Source organism: Chamaea fasciata, unplaced genomic scaffold, assembly GCF_029207755.1.
Source record: "Chamaea fasciata isolate MVZ Bird 193981 ecotype frontalis unplaced genomic scaffold, bChaFas1.0.hap1 SCAF_375, whole genome shotgun sequence".
Classification (NCBI taxonomy): Eukaryota; Metazoa; Chordata; class Aves; order Passeriformes; family Sylviidae; genus Chamaea; species Chamaea fasciata.
Genome location: NW_027094460.1, coordinates 1 through 13265, shown reverse-complemented (window position 1 = coordinate 13265; position 13265 = coordinate 1). Strand labels below are relative to the sequence as shown.

Genomic DNA, 13265 nt, shown 5'->3' with positions numbered 1-13265 from the left:
GGCAGTGCTGCCACCCTGTGGGCAGAGAGCGGTAGTGCAGCTGTCCCTCCCGCCCGTCCCGCCTGATCTGTGTGGCAATGCTGCCACCCTGTGGGGAAAGAGCGGTAGTGCAGCTGTCCCCCGTGCCCGTCCCCGAGGCGCGTGGCAGCCCCGCACTGTGAGCTCGGGGGCGGCGCTGCCGCCCGCCCGCCCGCAGCTCGGGGCCGAAAGGGAGGGAAAAAGGCAAGGAGCCCGGGCGCGTGGCAGCCGGCTGCCTGCGCGCGCCACCCGGACCCCGGAGCCGTCCGGGCGCGATTTTCCGCGGCGTTTGCGGGTGTGCGGACACGGGATGGGGGCGCAGCGGCGCCGCGGGCTGCAGTCCATTCAGTCAGGCGCTTGTGGGAGGAGCCGAGGGGGCATTTTAGTGGGTTCCACTACCAAGATGGCGGCGAGACGCGAGGCGCCCGACCTTCCAAAAAGGGCGGCCAAAAGGGCGGGAAAAAATAAGGACCCTATAGGCGTTTAGCCAGACGCCTGCACAAAAACCCCGACTACGGCGCCGCTAGGGCGCAATTTTCCGCGGCGTTTCCAGGTGTAGGGACACCGGTCGTGTGCTCAGCCGCGCCGCGCTTGCGTTTGGATTCGCGGATTTAGTCAGGCGTCTGTGTAAACACCTGGCGGAGGCCTATGCCGAGCCGCAAAGAACATGGCGGCCGGGACGGAAGTGGCCTCAGCCGCAACAAAGATGGCGGTAAGGAAAAGCGGAAGTCACGCGACGCCCCTCACAAAATGGCGCCCAGGCGCGAGGCGCCCGACCTTCCAAAAAGGGCGGCCAAAAGGGCGCGAAAAAATAAGGACCGTATAGGCGTTTAGCCAGATGCCTGCACGAAACCCCGACAACGGCGCCGCCGGGGCGCAATTTTCCGCGGCGTCTCCAGGTGTGCCGACACGGGCCGTGTGCTCAGCCGCGCCGTGCTCGCTTTTAAATTCGCGGATTTAGTCAGGCGTCTGTGTAAACACCTGCCGGGGGCCTATGCCGAGGCGCCAAGAACATGGCGGCCGGGACGGAAGTGGCCTCAGCCGCAGCAAAGATGGCGGCGAGCAAAAGCGGAAGTCACGCGACGCCCCTCACAACATGGCGCCGAGGCGCGAGGCACCCGACCTTCCAAAAAGGGCGGCCAAAAGGGCGCGAAAAAATAAGGACCCTATAGGCGTTTACCCAGATGCCTGCACAAAACCCCGACTACGGCGCCGCCCAGGCGCAATTTTCCGCGGCGTCTCCAGGTGTGGGGACACGGGCTGTGTGCTCAGCCGCGCCGCGCTTGCTTTTAAATTCGTGGATTTAGTCAGGCGTCTGTGTAAACACCTGCCGGGGGCCTTAGAGGTGCCGCAAAAAAGATGCCGGCGGGACCGGAAGTGGCCTCAGACGCAACCATGATGGCGGCAAGGAAGGGCGGAAGGCTCGTGGGGCTCGTCGCGGCCGAAAATCGCCGAGTGCAGCTCACACCCTGCAATGGCAAAAGCTGTTTTATTAAAACTCAGCCGAGAATTTTCCTCTTATTTCCAGGTCACAGGATATACTGAGGCTGAGAGGGATCCTAAAATCTGACTCTCAAGCGGACGGACCGTTTGAGAATCGAACTCAGCACCTTGGCATTACCCGGACTCTGCTCCAAGCAGCTGAACCAATCTCTGCATTATGGGGATGGACCTCCATAGGATGGCAACGCTTGGCCCCACTAAGGTAAGTGCAGTGCCGCCTTCTCTGCCAAAGCTGCTTCACACACCAGCCCCTGGAATGGCTCAAGGGCAGAAGTGGCTGGCAGCTCACGACAGCACAAAGCTCTTCCAGTGACGCTGATTTCCTGTCCTTTCCAGGATTTACCCAACAGCTGCCGTAAAAGTACTCACACAAAGTCTCTTTCCGGGCGGAAAGGAGCAGGACAAGTCCTGAGGCTTCCCTTCTTCCACGGCCAAAGCTCTGCAGAGAGGCAGGGCCGGTCCCACCCGCACAGGGGCGTTTCCTGCAGGTGAGTGTTGCCGGGCCAAACTGATGGCAGCTGCTGAGGCCGGGGCTGCTTTTCTGGCCGGAGGCCTCGGTGCCCCCCCGTGCCGCCTGCAGTGTCCCTCGGGGTTTCCTGCAGGTGTCCCGGGTGCCCGGAGGCGCAGGGAGGAAGGAGGCCGGCAGCCCCAGCGGGGCCAGCAGCCCTGGGATGATGTGCAGGGAGGAGCTGTGCCTGCGGGGCCCCGCCCGTGGCAGCGGCGGCCAAACGCAGGGCCCGGGGCCGGGCTCGGGGCTGGCACGGACACGGCCCCGGGGCTGCCGCGGCTCCTCGGCCAGGGGCTGCTCCCGCCGGGCACGGGGAGATGCTGCAGCCCGGACAGAGGCACCCACAGCCCAAGAGCTCCCCGGGGAACAGCTGGCATTGCCCGGGAACGGCGGCTCGGGCTGTCTGCAGAGGGGCTCAGACAGCAATTCCCACCTCCCGGAGCTCCCACACAGTTGCCAGGGATGTCCTGGCCACCCCAAATCCCCTCCCTTTCAGCCTGAGGACATCACCCGTCGGCAGCATTAAAGCCAAGGCGCTCCTCCCTCACAGAAATTAAATCCAGAGCAACGGCCCTCGGAGATGCCTCAAAATCAAAGGTTTGAGTGGGATGGAGTTTCGTTTGGATGAGGTCTGGACTTTTCCAGGGAGCCGGCCGGAGTGCAGAAGCGATGGAAAGCTTTTGCAGGTGGGTCCCACTGGAGGTGTGCTGAAGGCAGGGATGGGCGTCCCTTGCCTGAGGGAAAGGCACTTGCAGAGGCCACTGCTGGGGCTCGGAAAGGAGCTGAGCTCCTGCAGGGAGCTGTGTCCTCCCGAGGGCACAGGGGCTGCCTCAGCACAGGCCGGCCAGTGCCTTCTCCTGCTCTGAAACATCACCTGGAGCCCGAGCTCAGGGGGGTGGCTGAATTCCAGGGAAATCTGACAGGTGACCCCCAGGGGGTGAGGGTTATAATTAACCAAATCTATGGAATAGAAACCTATCCTGTCCCCATCCTGCTGAGCTTCCTTGGAAGCTCTGCTGGTTCCTGACACGTCTGGCATTCAAGCAGCAGCTCTGTGTGGGAATATCCGTGCTCCGTGAGGCACTGTGAGGTTATTGCAGCAGGAACTGAGCAGGGAATTCGGGGCCGTGGGTATAATTCATCTAAACTAGCAAAGGTGACAGTGAACCCCAAATCTGGGCACCACACAGAGAACAATCTTTCTGCTGCCCTGTCAGCTCAAGCCCCTGGGCTGGGAAGTTTTGGGAGTCAAACATATGGAATGATAGAAGTCACAGCAACTGGTGTCACCCCGAGGGACAGTCCAAATCCCAGACAATTCCTCTGCAATCCCCTCGGGGGGAAAACACCCTCTGTCTGCCAGGAGCCCTGGCTCTGTTTCTCCTATCAGCTGTGTTGGGCTTTAAGAACTTGAAATAACTTTGAAGCCAAAGAAATCACCTTTTCCTACTGGTTTGATTGTTGTGTTTGTTTTTTGTTTGTTTTTTTTTTCTTTCAGATGCTGGACTTGCTTCTGTGGATGTGTGCTGAGCTCTGGCTGCAGGGGACTGTCAGGCCTGAATGGCTGTGAGTTTGTGTTCTTCTCGCTGGGGAAGCGGAAATAATTATTAATTAGACTGCAGAAATGTTTTCAGAAACCTTTCCCCTTTCCTGCCCTTTGCTGGTGGATCTTCTCTTTCTGCCTTTGACTTTACAAAGCTGTTCCCTGATGTCATTTCCCCTGCCTGAATTCCTTGCAGCTCCTAGCTGGGAAAAACTGGGATGATGTCCTGGGGGTGTCCTTAGGGGAGGACAGAGGTGAGATTTTTTGCCTGTATTTTTCTAATATTTTCTAAAATTTCAGGGAGCTGCTGCTGCTGCTGCTCCTGCTGCTGCTCCTGCTGCTCCTGGTGCTCCTGCTGCTCCTGCTGCTGCTCCTGCTGCTCCTGCTGATCCTGCTGATCCTGCTGCTCCTGCTGCTCCTGCTTCTCCTGCTTCTCCTGCTGCTCCTGGTGCTCCTGCTGCTCCTGCTGCTCCTGCTGCTGCTCCTGCTGCTCCTGCTGCTCCTGCTGCACAAGTGGAGCCTTGTCAGCGAAGACCTGCACCTGCAGGAGGCCCCGCAGGCCCTGGCTGGGAAGTGCCAAAACAAAGAAGTGATCAGTAAGTGCTGAACTGCTTCCAGGAGGGCGTATTTTGTTGCAGCCGTTACAGACCAACAGTACAAGTGAGGCCAACTGCTCTGGAAACAGTACTAATGCCTTCTGCCAGCCTGATGGAGCTTGAGGGAGGAGGAAAGGAAATGGCAAGGCATTTTTCAGGTCTTCCTTGGGGTGAATTCTAAGCTTAGCACAATTGGGAAGCTTTGAGGAAACACAGTTTAAAAAGGGGAAGAGTTGTAAAATGAAACTTAGTTGCCAATCTCATGTCAGGCTCTGAAAAATGGTCTTCTTGAATCAAATCTCAGAAGAAATAAGCGGTGCCTGGAGGCTCTGTGCTCAAAGGTTTGAATGATTCTGAGTGTGGATGGGGATCTGAAAGTCACGTGTAAGTAAAACCAAAAAATACATCAAGCAAGCAAAACTGCAATAGTTGACTTTTCTTGTTGTCATCGTTTTGGAAGAAAGGAAAAATATGGGGCGAGAGGTGAGAGCAGGATCTGCAAAATCTCGGAGTTCTCCGCGTCTCCCTGAGGCTGAAGCCGTGTTTGCTGTCAACGATGGCAGAGTGGAAGATGCTAAAGACTGAAAACTTGGGGTTTTCCCCCCTGAATCCCAAGGCTCTGTCAGCAGCTGTGCCCTGTCTATCTCTTCAAGGAGTTTCCGGGTTTAGGAAGGCTTTTCCGTTCTTCCGCATTTCTCTAGAACTCCACTCCAAAAGAACGGTGCTGTGTCCGTGTGGTGTTGGTGACTTTGTGTGAGTTGCTGTATTAAAGCCAATCGTTGGTAAGGGTTCTGAGCCTGCCTTGGAGAGCCCTTGGAGGTGGCAGCTCTTCTTTAATTTCCCTTGGTTCCTTTCATGCCTTTCAGTGATTCCTGCGAGGTGCACTGCAGTCTGCCTGAAGCCAGCACATCCTGTCCGTGTTTGAACTTGACTCCTGTTGTTTTTCCTCTTGCAGGCAGTTGGCAAAAAGAGGAGAGAGCCAGTAGGAAGTGAAGCCCCTGGAAGGCCTCATCCCAGTCCAAGGTTCCCACTTTTCTCTCTGACTCCTGGGTAATTACCTGGCCAGAACTGGACACAGACTGTCCCTTTGATTTCCTGCCTTTTCCAAGAAATCCTTGCTGTCAGCCGGAGTGTGTTCCTGGTCTCCTCCTCCTCCTCCTCCTCCTCCTCCTCCTGCTCCTCCTCCTCCTCCTCCTCCTCCTCCTCCTCCGCCTCCTCTGTTTGCCAAGGTGAATTTTGGTTATTGCAGGAATTCTGCCCAGAAATCCTGGCTGGCTGAGGGATCCTTGTGTCCCCTCTGGAATAAATTCCTGCGTCTCCTCAGCCCTGCTGGTTTGCAGTAGAGTTTGGGCACCTTTCGCTGCAGCTGTGGTTCTTAATAACTGGAAGTCCATGGATTGCTGGGTGATTCCCATAAGTTCTCCTATTTTGTAGGAGCTGCACGGTGAGGTCAGCGTTCTGAGGGAGGCCCTGGCACAGCTGCCAAGGGCAAGGAACGTGGAGCATCCCGGGGCTTCTCCCGCCCGAGTTTCTCCCGGAGCGTGCTGCGTGTCGTGCCGGATGTTTAACCCGGGTTTGGGGTGTTCTCCTGCAGTCCCAGCTCTAACTGCTGCCCCCGAGCCCCGGCCTTGCTCGGTCCCAGCACTGAACCTGGCAGGTGGGTGTGCTTTTCCAGCCCTTGAATCCCACGGGCAATCCCAGATTCCCGGAGCTCCCCGAGGCACAGCCTGGCCTCCCTCGCTGGGAGCTGCATTTCAGTCTGCCTGGACCAAGGCCATCCTGTTTGAGACTTTATTCCTGTTGCTTTTCCTCTTGCAGGTAGTTGGCGAAAAGGAGAGAGCCAGTAGGAAGTGAAGCCACTGGAAGGCCTTATCCCAGTCCAAGGTTCCCACTTTTCTCTCTGACTCCTGGATAATTGCCTGGCCATAACTGGACAGAGACTGTCAGTTTGATTTCCTGCCTTTTCCAAGAAATCCTTGCTGTCAGCCGGAGTGTGTTCCTGGTGTCCTCCTCCTCCTCCTCCTCCTCCTCCTCCTCCTCCTCCTCCTGTTTTTGCCAAGGTGAATTTTGGTTATTGCAGGAATTGTGGCTCTTTTGTTCCACTGAAACTTGCCAACTCTGCTGAGAGTTTCAGATGTCAAATCCAAGTAAGATTGGAGTTTCTTTGCATTGGTACTCCCACAAAACACAGATCATTCTTGGATAGGAGTAACTGGACCTGTTGAATTCCCACTTCCCTTTAAAATTAGAGCAGAGGAAGCAGATTTTTAATCATCATTCCATGAACTTTCACCAACTTCATGACTCTTGCAAAAGTTTTCAATGTTAGAAATTCCTGAGCTTGTTTTCCAGGCAGGCTTGGATTTAGATGTTATTCCTTCCTTTTAATTGAAGGAATAACTCTGATTTTCTCTCTGATTTTAGTAAGGGAATATTTATTTATTCCAATTTTCCATCCTAATTGGAATTTTTGTACCTTGTAGAGCACATTTCCAAGGAAATTTACCCAATTAATGTTGGTAAATCAGCAATTGTCCAGCACCATCTCCACAAAATTCTGTGATTTCCCAAGAAAACTTTGAAGTATTTATTTGCCACGATTCGTCTCTTTGTAAAGTTCAATTTACTGCATTTTTAATTACATAAATGCCATTAAAACCTGAATCCAGGCCTAGCTGCTGTTCCTTGGACACAAGGGGCTGGTTCTTTCCTACCTTGGCACATTTGGATGTTTGTCCAAAATGAGCTTCCCACTACAATAGAATTTGTTTCCAAGCAAAAGTGGGAATTGTCTAGAAAACCTTCTGTTCTGGGGGGCACTGGGTTTGTTTCCCTTATTGCTGCATAATTGAGGAAAGCCATGGCGCTTTTTTAGGCAGTGGCAGGAGGTGAGAGCTGCGTTTATTTAATTTTGTATTTTATTTTTTGTTATTTTTGTATTTTTGTGCTCTTTTGTTGTGGTTTTTCATGTTGCGTTTTGTGGTTTTTCAAAGACTTTTTCTTCAGTTTTTTAATTTTTATTTTTTTTCTTTAGCTATTTATTTACTTGTTAAAACTACTTTTCGTTTTTTATTTTAATTTTTTGTTTAAATTTTTTTTCCACTTTTTTGTTACTTTGAAATTTTTTTCTTTTGGTATTTTAATTTTATTTATTATTTTCTATAGTTTTGGTTTATTTTTTCATGTTTTCTTTGTTCCTTTTTTTTTTTCCCCCATACTCTTTCTTCCCCCGGGCACCTGGGGGTTTGGCTGTTGGCAAGAAAGATGAGAAATGACCTCGGTGCCCGCTGGACGTCCGGATGTCATAGAGAGCGCAGTTGGCAAAAGCTCTGTATTTTCTGCTCCATAAAACTCCTGAAGGGAGAAAGCTGTGACCACCGTGGTGCCGTTTTTTCCTTCCCAGCCCCGACCAGGTCTCCTCCTACCCGTGCACAGTGTTACCAGCAGCAGCCTGCTGTCCAGGCTGTCGAGGCGTATTTCAGAGGGAGCAATAAAAACAAAGTAGACGTTTTATTTTGAACTCTCCGACCCTGCTTGTTTATTAGCAAAGAAATCCAAAACAAAGCGAACAAAAAAAGAAAACCCCCAAAATAAACTCCCCCGCAACCCACCAAAAAAACCCCATACAGATAGAGAAAATATGCCCATATTATTTAAATAAAGATTAAAACTTTACCCCTTAGAAAACCAGGCTCATTTAATTCAAATTAATTGTGTTTCTGATGTGTTAGGTTCATGAATTCATCTAGTGTAAAATATCGTTTAAAATATAAACAAACGAATTTAAAAAATAATGAAAAAGAAAAATAACAAAAAGTATAGGATATGAAAAATAATATCAATAATAAATACACAATATACTATTACATACTACACGTTTTATAAATATATGTAATATACATAATATAAACATCTATAATGTACATAATCATATTTAAATGAAATGTATTATTTATAACATTACATAATAAATAATAAATTATTTTTATATAACTTTCTATATCTAATATATATAATAAATATAATGGTATAATAAACATAATACATGATGTATAATGTACATAATATAAAAGATGAATTGTAATGATGAATGTAAATATCAGAATCACAAAGATAAAAAATATTGAAATAGAGCCTGAATGAAAGGCTTTTTTGTTTCGGTCTGGTTGCTGGCAGGGCTCTCGCAGGTGTGCTCGGGGGTCTTTTGGGCCGTTTATTCCGGAGGCTGTTCGCCAGGGCATTCCTGGGCACGTTCGTTTATGCCTCCGCTCCGCGCCGCCGCGCGGCAGTGCTGCCACCCTGTGGGCAGAGAGCGGTAGTGCAGCTGTCCCCCTCCGCCCGTCCCGCCTGATCTGTGTGGCAATGCTGCCACCCTGTGGGCAAAGAGCGGTAGTGCAGCTGTCCCCCGTGCCCGTCCCCGACGCGCGTGGCAGCCCCGCACTGTGAGCTCGGGGGCGGCGCTGCCGCCCGCCCGCAGCTCGGGGCCAAAAGGGAGGGAAAAAGGCAAGGAGCCCGGGCGCGTGGCAGCCGGCTGCCTGCGCGCGCGACCCGGACCCCGGAGCCGTCCGGGCGCGATTTTCCGCGGCGTTTGCGGGTGTGCGGACACGGGATGGGGGCTCAACCGCGCCGCTGCCGGCGGTCCATTGAGCCAGGCGCCTGTGCCAGCAGCGGGGGGGCACCCCAGCGAGTGCCCGCACTGAAGATGACGGTTCGACCGGAAGTGGCTTCAGCCTCAACCAGTATGGCGGCGAGGAAGGGCGGAAGTCTTGGCACGCTGCTCGCAACCTATTGTAACCGAGTGCAGCCGAAAATAGCCGAGGCGTGACGAAAATCGCCGACTTTCGGCCAGCAGCCGGACTCAGCCGAGGGCAGTTCGGGGTGATCCCGGACCGGTGCCCGCCCTCCCTGTCGCTTCCTCGGCCGGCGGTTCGAAGGCGATGTCGGGGGCCGCTGTGCCCGGAGCGGGAGCACTCGTTGTCGCTGCTGGAGCCGGGCGGCGGCCGGCCCGACCAGCAGCAGCGGCTGCTTTCTGTTCACACTCAGAATGTCATTCCTCACCCCAGTTATGCTATCACAATTACTTCATTTTTGATCTGCAGTTACAGCCACATTTCTTGAAAGCTGCCCGGAAAACCTGGCTGGGACTCAGGTAAAGAAAGGGAGACTGACCGGTCACACCCCGCGGGGCCGCCGGCAGCGGCTCGGGAGCGCCGGGCGCGGGCCCCGGCTGCGGCAGTGGCGGCCGTGAGGGCTGTGCTGACAATGGAGGAGGGCGGGAGCTGCCGCAGCGCGGTTGAAGCGGAGCGGAGAACGGCCGGTCCCGGGAGAAGCCCCGAGGACGGCGGTGGCAGCCGCGGGGGGCGGCCCCGAGCGGAGCCGGGCCGGGAGCGGGCGGCCGGGGCTGCGTGGGGCGAAGGCGGTCCCGACGCGGGCACGGAGCCGGGGAGGAGCAGCGGGGCCGGCTGGGGCCGCCCGGCGGAGCCTTTCCTGGGAAGCAAAACCTGCGGTTTCTCCCACCTCGGCCCCGTGGCGAGGGGCAGCGCAGCAGAAGGGAGCAGCACCTGAGCGGGTGGGGCAGTGCTGGGGCGCAGGGAAGATGCGGCTGGGGCAGAGCTTGCAGGCTTCTTACATTTAAATGAACGTGGAAAGCTGAGAGAGAGGTAGTATAAAAGCTCTGTGGGTGCTCGGACAGGTGAGACGTGACTCAGGGGAGGGAGTCGCTTTCCTGAGCTCCTGAAGTTCCATTTGTCTCTCTCAGGAGCAGATGTGAGAAGTTTCCTGTTTGGAATTGGGCTCCAAAAGGAAGGAACCTGAAGCTGCTTCTTTTGATAAATCCATAAGCATGGGAGGCTGTATGAAGCACACTGTTTTAAGTAGCCAGTAACTTCCATGGATATTTTAACTTTTAAAAATGGTGACTTTTAATTCCTCTGCACACTGATGATTTGGCTGTCCCACACAGGTTTCACTGAGGCTGTGAATTGCAATCCCGACCATCTTCCGGTTTCTGGTGCTTAGGGCTGTGGCATTTGGTGTGCAGAAAACATCCCAGGCTGTCCACCTAGGAACTGTATGGGCATTTCCACAGTTCCTCAGAGTGGGAAAAGGCCAACAGGGTGGTGGTGGGACCTCTCTTTCTCCCAGGCCTGGGCATCCTCAAGACACCTCTAGATTGGTTTTTAAGTGTTGTTTTTTGTTTTCCAGCCCAGGACTAAGCTGGAGAAAAGGTGGAGAGTAGCAAGTGGGACTGCCATGTTAAGATCCATCCTTGGATTCCAGGTTCTCCCAATGGGTTTGTCCAAAGAAAGGAGGTGTTTGCGGTACCTGTTTGTTCACCTGTTGAGCTTGGAAGAGATGCTGAGCATGAAATTCCAGGGAAGCTGCACTTGTGTAGTGGCTGGAGTGAGAAGCATCTTGCCTGTCTTTCCCCACTGGTGTGCTGTGGTCATTTCCTCTCTGGGTCCTTGTTTCCCTCTTTGTCTCTGTATCCCTCTGTCCTTGCCATGTGTTTGGCACTCTCTCTTTTTCTCCATCTTTCTCCACGCCTCGTGTTCATGCTTATTCTCTGTGGCTTTGTGGTGCTCCCCGTGCCACTGTTTCCCATGGGATCCTTGTGTCCTGTTTGCTGTCCCTGTTCTTTTTTAATCCCTCTCCGTCGTGCTGCCCATCAGTGTACAGAGGCTGACTGGAGGGAGGTTCTTGTGCTGCAGGTTCCGTTCAGGAGGCTGGTGTGATTCAGCAAGCCCACAGTTTGAATTGCCCCCTCCATGTGGTCCAGCCAGCTGTGCCCAGTGCCCATCCTGGAGTGCCTTTTCTGTCAGCTCACCCGCCATCGTGCTGGAGACTGTCAGGCAGGTGCTGGGGTGGACGAGGGGAGGGCAGGGGGCTGAGGTGCTGTTGTTGGGCAGGGCTTGCTCTTTCACCCACACCGAGTGGTGGCCAGGCTCAGCTGAGCACAGCAACTGGTGTTGGAGAGATGATGCCTGTCTCGTCTGTCTGAGCTGCCCCAAAGGCCGAGGAAAGGGCTGAGGCTCTGGTGGTTTGGCTGTACGAGGCCCATGGCAGCACAGTCACCGCCCGGCTCCAGGCCTCCCTCCCCGTTACGGAGGCGATGCTGTGAGTCCCTGCAGAAGGGCTGGGGCATGTGGCGATGGAGATCAGTCCCTTCAGCCCTGTGCTTTGTCCCCCAGCTGTGACCTCCTGGAGCATCTGGCTGTGTGGGGCCACCTGCTGCTGAAGCCACAGGGCCTGAGGCTTTCCTTTGCAGCCTTCGTGTGCTCTCTGACCTCCTGGTCCTCCTGCAACCACCCAGGCCAACACTGTGAGCTCAAATCACAGACTGAGCTGTTCCCCATCCCGAGCGTTGTGCAAGGCAGCAGTTCCAGGGAACAGCAGTGTCCCCATGTCCTGCACCCAAGTGTTGCAGAGACGCGCTTGAACAACCCCGCTCCTCAGGGAAGGAGGACAGCTGCCCACTGCCCAGCCAGGGTAGGTGGTCTTGAGCGAGTTCTGAGTTCTTTAAGTGTGGACAAAGGTGCAGAAAGGCTGGTGTGCACAAGTTCTGCTCCAGCCATAGAGGTGTGGGGAGCAGCAGCTTCCACAGTGACTCCTGTGTTGCAGCCTTCATCTTGCCTAGCAGTGAGTGTAGAAACACACTCTACTCCCTTCCTTCTCCCTCTGCCTGTCCCTTGCACCACCCTTGCAGAAGAGGAAACACAAAAAAATCAAGAGGATTATGTAAAAACAAGCTGGAGCCTGTTTTTTTAACTTGTTTCCAGGTAACTGCACTGACCTTCCTCCTCCCAGGGGCTTTGTTGTAGTTGCTCTTTTAGTGTCTGCCTCTGAGCAGCATCTCACTCCTGGGACTGGGGAGGCTGAGCTTACCTTTATTTTTTGGGGATGAGGTGGAGGGGAAGTCTGCTTCAGCCCCTGTGGGGAAGAGACTGGGCACAGGGATTTATCCTTCCCATGAAAAGGCACGCACGGTGATTTCTACACAAAATACTTTATTAGTCAACTAAAAGCAGTGGATCAGCAGCCGGAAAGGGAAGAGGGAGAGGAAAGAGTCAGAGTCCAGCACAGCATGTGGTTTTCACCCTTTTCCCCTGAAATGCCTGTGGCCGGCCATAAAAAGCCCCACCACCAGGCTCAGCTTCTCCCTCCCACACTGGCAGGGTGCAACAGTAGCAAAGAAGCGTGAGGACAGGTACAGGGCAGCTCCGTCTGTGGCCAGGCCCTGCCTGAGCTCCTCTTGGCCCCTTAAATGTCCCTCAGGAGGTGGCAGCAGGTGACACTCACATGGCAGGGGCTGCACCTGGAGAAGGAAGAGGGAAATGAGGAGTCAGAGGGCATATCTGGCTCTGCCCCATGGGCTGTGGGAGAGCTCCCCACAGCCCCCACAGGGACTGCCAGTCTCACCTTTGGCCCTGCGAGCAGATGTCCAGCAGCTTCTTCTGACACTTGGAGGCACCTCAGGCAAGGCTGGAGCAGCAGTCACTTTCCTCCTCCCATGAGCACGTCCCTTCCTTGGCCCTTCAGCTACTGGCGATTGAAGGAGAGACAGGAAGACTGATTCAGTGATCAGAATTTGGTTTCACTGAGGTTTTCCAAAAGCTTGTATACCATTTCAGGAAGGTTAATAGTTTCTACTACAATAATTAGGTTAAAAGATCATACAAACAGCTCATGCATTTTACAGCATCTTTTTCGTAGGGGGTTGATTGAATCTCTCCTCTTCCCATAAACAGGTTTAATCCCATCTTCTGTAATCTCAAAGTTCTGTTTGTTCCTGCCATGGCATCCTGGTTATCAAACCAAGCCTGCAAATGAATGGTGAGCGGTCTGGGGCAGATGGAGGGAATGGCAGGGCTGTTTCAGAACTGCAGAGAGAGGACGGAGATGTGGGGGAGCTGCTGGTATTGCAGCATCCCTTCCAGCATCCCCTTCCCAGCGTGCCTCCCACAGCACCTTCCCCTGCAGAATCCTCCCTGCTGCCACCCCTCCGGGCGCCTCACCTGCCAGCAGCACCTGGAACTTGTTGGCCGAGAGCATTGCAGGGACAGCTGTCATTTTCTCACACTCTGTCCCGCACACTGAA

The 13265-nt window shown here is 53.9% G+C and overlaps 2 long non-coding RNA genes across 3 annotated transcripts; one reads left to right on the top strand and one right to left on the bottom strand.

Moving 5' to 3' along the window:
* Positions 1–9223: 9223 nt before the first annotated feature.
* On the top strand, positions 9224–13251 carry LOC136305360 (uncharacterized). The gene is made up of 3 exons (XR_010725287.1): positions 9224–9317; positions 10373–11019; positions 12916–13251. It is a non-coding gene; the product is annotated as an uncharacterized lncRNA (long non-coding RNA).
* On the bottom strand, positions 12164–12933 carry LOC136305359 (uncharacterized). Of its 2 annotated transcripts, none has more exons than XR_010725286.1 (3): positions 12849–12933; positions 12587–12709; positions 12164–12482 (listed from the first exon to the last, which is right to left on the bottom strand). It is a non-coding gene; the product is annotated as an uncharacterized lncRNA (long non-coding RNA). The 2 variants fall into 2 exon arrangements; XR_010725285.1 differs by having other exon boundaries at positions 12845–12931.
* Positions 13252–13265: the final 14 nt, after the last annotated feature.